This window comes from Arachis duranensis, chromosome 6 (assembly GCF_000817695.3).
Source record: "Arachis duranensis cultivar V14167 chromosome 6, aradu.V14167.gnm2.J7QH, whole genome shotgun sequence".
Lineage (NCBI taxonomy): Eukaryota > Viridiplantae > Streptophyta > Magnoliopsida > Fabales > Fabaceae > Arachis > Arachis duranensis.
The window spans coordinates 74,564,950-74,570,921 of NC_029777.3; the positions used below are offsets into that span (position 1 = coordinate 74,564,950).

The 5,972-nt window shown below is 32.4% G+C and overlaps 1 non-coding gene across 1 annotated transcript; it reads right to left on the reverse strand.

Annotated features, from left to right (window-relative positions):
- Positions 1-1,503: 1,503 nt before the first annotated feature.
- Positions 1,504-1,607, reverse strand: LOC127739854 (small nucleolar RNA R71). The gene has a single exon (XR_008000596.1). It is a non-coding gene; the product is annotated as a small nucleolar RNA R71 (small nucleolar RNA).
- Between the last annotated feature and the right edge of the window lie 4,365 nt (positions 1,608-5,972).

The following is a 5,972-nucleotide window of genomic DNA, read 5'->3' on the forward strand; positions in this document are numbered from 1 at the left end:
TTGGATTTGGATATTGAGAAGAGTTGTTACATCCACTAAGACTTCATCATTCTAGTTTGTTTTCTTACTTTTTACTTACTCTTTCGTAACCTTAATTTGTCCAGAGTTACAATTGGATTATTTTTAGAGTTTATCAATACAAGAACTATTTTTATTTTTAATTGATCCTTTTGATTATTGTTTATCATGTCTTTCTTTATTTTCCCTTTTAATTTTGTGAAGTCTCCATTTATAATAATGGAGTAGTTCCCCAACTTGATTGGGAGTTGATTAAAAAGAGAATCTTGAGTTGGAATACTCAAGAGTCAAATTGTAATTGGGTTTATTGTTGGTTGACTCTCTAGTCACTAACGCTAATCCTTCCCAAGGGAGAGGATTAGAACTTGTGAATAGACGTTGACTCCCAACTTACTTGACTTTCCTTTATTCAGTAAAGGATAACTAAGTAAAAAAAAAAAAACTACCAATTATCAATTGATCTTGAGAAAAATCCAACAAGGATAGAACTTCCAATTAATCTTCTCCCGGTCAAGATCTTTATTTAAATTACATAAATTCTCTTATTTATTTTCCTGTTTCTCAAACTCAAAATTTCTTGGAAAACCTCTGACCAATAAGCTGCACTCTTTTGTTAACTCCTTGGGAGATGACCTGGGATTCATACTCACAGTATTTTTATTCTAATTTTGTGACAATCCTTTTAAATTGATAAGAGAATTTTCACTGGTTAAGAACTGTACTTGCAACGTATTTATTCCATTAAATTCTTAATCGGTCAATTTTCGCCTCCGTCAATTTTTGGTGCGGTTGCCGGGGAGTTGCAATAGTGTGCTAATTCATTGGTTAGAATTTATTTATTTGCATTTTATTTTATTTTATTTTGTTACCATGAGCTCTATGTTTTTCTCATTGAATGACGCGTTCATTGCCTGATCCGAGCTTAGCCACTTTTGATCCTGAAATTGAAAGAACTCTTTCACGTGTTAGGCGAGCTCGACGTCTGTTAGCCTTTGAGGGTGGTGAAGTGATTGTTATCGATTCACCAATCTCATCTGAGGGTGAATCTGAACCACCATCTGAGAGCGAAATAAGCTCATTTACTACTGATTCAGTTGATTCATGTGTAGGTAACATGGCAGCACCTAGGAGGATTACTCTCCAGGAAGCTGGAGCCCCAGATTTTACACTGCAGCCGTATCAGTGCATCATCCAACTCTGGCTGCAGATTTTGAACTAAAAACTACACTAATCAACTTGCTGCCCAAGTTTCATGGTTTACCTGCTCAAGAGCCTATCAAGCACCTTAGAGATTTTCAGACAGCCTATTCTACTGTTAGGCGTCATAGTGCAGATGAAACTTCTATTCTGTTAATCCCCTTCCCATTTTCTCTTGAGGGAAAGGCGAGGTAATGATACTACACTCAACCTGAAGCGACTGTTACTAACTGGGATACACTTAGAAGAGAAATTTTGGAAAAATACTTTCCAGCTGAAGTTACTGATAGATTGAGAAAAGAAATTTCTATGATTATTCAAGGAGAATCCGAGACTCTCTACGAATATTGGGAGCGCTTCAACAATCTTCTAGACGCATGCCCCCATCACATGATTGGCAAGATGGTGTTGATCAGCTACTTCACACAAGGCATGAAGCCTCAGGATAAGACCACATTGGAAGGTGCTAGTAATGGTTCTATGAAAAAGTACAAGATCGAAGATGAAGCATGAAAATTTATCAAAGACTTAGCTGAGTCCACTAGGAATTACAGGCATAGGCACAGCCATTCAAAAGCTGTTGCTAAAGTTTTCTCTAGCAAGGAGACTAATGCTCTGCCCAGAGTATATGTGAAATGACCAACCTACTGAAACAGATGCAGTTGAATCAACAACAAGCACAACAATCTTAGCCTCCCCCGCCACAACAAAGCCAACAGTTGGTTCCACAAAGAGTATGCGGGATCATGTGGATTAATTGATCATAAGATAGCTTCAACTGTCCTGCTTGAAGATAATACATCATGCATTGCTCAACTTAAAGGTGGATACATTAAAGGTGATAGAACAAAATATATTTCTCCCAAATTCTTCTTCACTCATGATCTTCAAAATCAAGGGACAATTGATATCCAACAGATCTGCTCAAGTGATAATCTGGTAGATTTATTCACAAATTCACTCCCAAAATTCTCCTTTGAAAGATTGGTACATAAGATCAGGATGCGCCGATTTCAAGACATAAAATGATGTTGACAAGAAGGAGAGACTGTACTCTTTTTTTCTTGGTAAGATTTTTTCCCATTGGTTTTTTTACAAGATTTTTAATGAGGCAGTCTCCATCACAAACGATTTTGTACTCTTTTTCCTTCACTAAACCTTTTTCCATTGGATTTTTCTTTAGTAAGGTTTTAACGAGGTACAATCCTAAATGGTCATCCAAGGGGGAGTGTTGTGATAACGGATGAGTTGGATGCCCATTAATACTTGGGCGGCTCAGTTTCTCAATAACAAAAGGCTTTAATGAAGTTTGAAAAATCAAAGCCTAATATGTGTATAAATTGGAGGTTAAGCCTCCGTTAATAACATACACAAAAACACACTGCAAAAAAATTCTCTCTCTTTCTTTATGTTGCATCTATTCTAAATACTCTTTCTCTCACTCTTTATATAATATTAGTAAATATAGGGTTAATAGTTAAATTCATCCCTAAAAGATCATCCATTCTTTAAATTAGTCCTCAAATAATTTTTTTAGTCATATTAGTCCTTGAAAGATAAGACGTAAGTCAAATTAGTCCTTCCATTAGTTAGATAATGTCGTGTCACGTTAAGTGCCATGTGTCACCAGATGATTAGTTGACTTGTCAGGTCAGTGACACCTAGCACGCCACATGTCACTTGACATGTAAAAAAGTTATTTATAATCAAAATAGTCCCTGAAAATTCAGACGTAAGTCATTTTCATCCCTAAAATTTTAAAAATTAATCAAATTAGTCCTTATATAATTTTTTTCATAATATTAAATTTAAAATTTTTTTGATAGTACTAATTTTAATATTATTTTAGACCTTAATAAACAAAATTCTCTTTACATAAAATAATAAAAATAATTAAATTATTATAAAATTATTTTGTCATTTGTATTTTAAAGTTTTACATTTTTATTGTAATTTTTTTATAGTAAATTTTTTTATTAAAATGAGTTTATCAAATTATTGTTGATTATATATTTAAAAATTTAATATTTTAGATCTCACTAAATAATATAGTAGTTATTTTAAAATTTAAATCTTTTAAACTTTTTAAAATTATAATTTATCTTATTGTTTAATTTATATGATAGAACTCAATAATTTAAAAACCGATTTATGGGATCACTTGTTGAATAAAAGATTAATATATTTAAAATAACTATTATATTTATTTAGTGAAATCCAAAATATTTAAACTTTTAGTATACACTAGTTATTAAGATTCAACAATAATTTGAGTTCTATCATATAAATATTTTATATTAAAATATTAAGATTTAATAAGTGATTCGACAAATCAGTTTTTTAATTATTGAGTTCTATCATATAAATTAAACAATAACAAAATTATAATTTTAAAATTTTAAAATATTTATTTCACTACAAAAAATTACAATTTGAAAAGGTAAAATTTTAAAATACAAATGATAAAATAACTTTATAATAATTTAATTATTTTAATGTAAAGAAAATTTTGTTTATTAAGGTCTAAAAATAATATTAAAATTAGTACTATCAAAAAATATTTTAAATTTAATATTATGAAGAAAAAATAAAAAATATATACAAATACTAATTTGATTAATTTTTAAAATTTTAGGGATGAAAATGACTTACGTCTAAACTTTTAAGGACTATTTTTATTATAAATAACTTTTTTACATGTCAAGTGACACACTGCGTGTTAGGTGTCACTGACCTGACACGTCAACCAATCATCTAGTGACACGTCATCATCTAACTAACAGAAGGACCAATTTGTTTTACGTTTTGTCTTTCAAAAACTAATATGACTAAAAAAATCATTTGAGGACTAATCTGAAGAACGAGTGATTTTTCAGGGACGAATTTGACTATTAACCTAATAAATATATTAATAATTTCTATTATATTAAAATAATAATTATAGTGAATATTACTACCAGGGTTATCTAATTATACTTCTTTATTTTATATTATCTCTTATTTATTTATTTATTTATTCAACAACAATGGACTAATAGTGACGTTTAATAATAATAATTGTACATGTCTCCTTCATTTGACATCTTAACTTGGAGCTTTATCGGACATAAGCAAACAAAAGGGAGAAAACCAAAAAAGGTGGGCTTAAATTGGTTGAATAGTCAAATTTATAAATTTCATTTAGACACGGATTAGTTGAATTCTAATAAATTTGAACAGACTAATTCTTATTTGCTTCACCATGCAACAGAATATTTAATTAATGTTTCTTTGGTGATGTTCATCATTTGCCTCATCCTGTTAGCATAAATAGTTACAAGTTATCTTATCAGTGTGGGTTGAAGTTGAATTTAAATTTGCGAAAATCAAATACCTATAACCATATACATAACATCACTATCCAAAGCTATATTAGTTTAACGTAATGATTTAACACTTGGGTTGTCAAAGGTGTTTTTTTAGATTATGGACGGCTGAGATATTAATCTTAATAGGTATTATTTAATTTGAAGTACAGAAATCGGACTGGATTATAAAAATCGGAGGAGACAAAAGAAGCAGGCATTTTTGTTGTTTTTGAGTCTTCCAAAATATTGGTGAGTTACCAAGCTGGATGAATTAACCTGTAATTGACTTGCGAGTGAGAGGACAGCTAGTCCAATTGGAGACATACCATCCATAGAGCCGCAAATCATTCTTTTGTGGGAGAAAAATTCCTTATTTATGATGTGTCTTTAAATAGCGTACAACACGCAAAGCAGTTTGCCAATGTTCGATGTGTGGATTTTGCATGAACTGAGACAACACGTGAACACTGTAGGCCAAATTAGGCGGAGTAAAACACAAATAGATCAGTCTTCCAACAAGTCGACGATATATGCTAGGATCGGATAAAAGAGAACCTGTAGCTGACCCCAGTCGATGATTCTCTTCGCACGGTGTTGCTACAGGCTTAGCACCTAGAAATCATGTTTCGATGATTATGTCCAAATCATATTTTCTTTGGCGCAGAAAAATTTCAGTCTGAGATTTGGCAATTTCAACTCCCAAGAAGTACTTCAGCCGGCCTAAATCTTTCATGTGAAAACATATGTGTAAATACTCTTTGAAACGTTGAATTGCAGCACCATCATTTCCTGTAATTACAAGGTCATCAATATATACCAAAACTACCAATTGCATGCTATTGTGGCGAAGGCTAAGCAAGGAATGGTCCTTTGGGGATTGCTTGAAACCATATCGAAGGAGAGCAGATGAAAGTTTTACAAACCAGTATCGTGGAGCTTGTCGCAGTCCCTAGAGAGATATCTGAAGTTTACAAACCAGTCCTTGTTGAGACACTTGAAAACCAAGGAGAAGCTTCATGTAAACGTCCTCATCAAGTTCTCCATAAAATGCATTGTGGACATCCATTTGGTGGAGTTCCCAATATTGGGCTGCTGCCACTGCGAGTGTTGTGTGAATTGTTACCATCTTTACCGCTGGAGAAAATATTTCATTGTAATCCAAGCCTTTCACTTGATTATTTTCCAAAATTACCAGTCTTGCTTTGAACCTCTCTATTGTCCCGTCAGAGTTGTATTTAATTTTATAAACCCACTTACACCCATGTGCTTTCTTTCCTGGAGGAAGGGTTGTGAGCTTCCAAGTGTCCTTGAGTTGAAGTGCACAAATTTCTTGGGACATCGCTTTGCGCCAACGCTCATCTCTAATTGCTTGAGAGAAAAATAACGGCTCCTGTTCTATCTGAAAAGAGG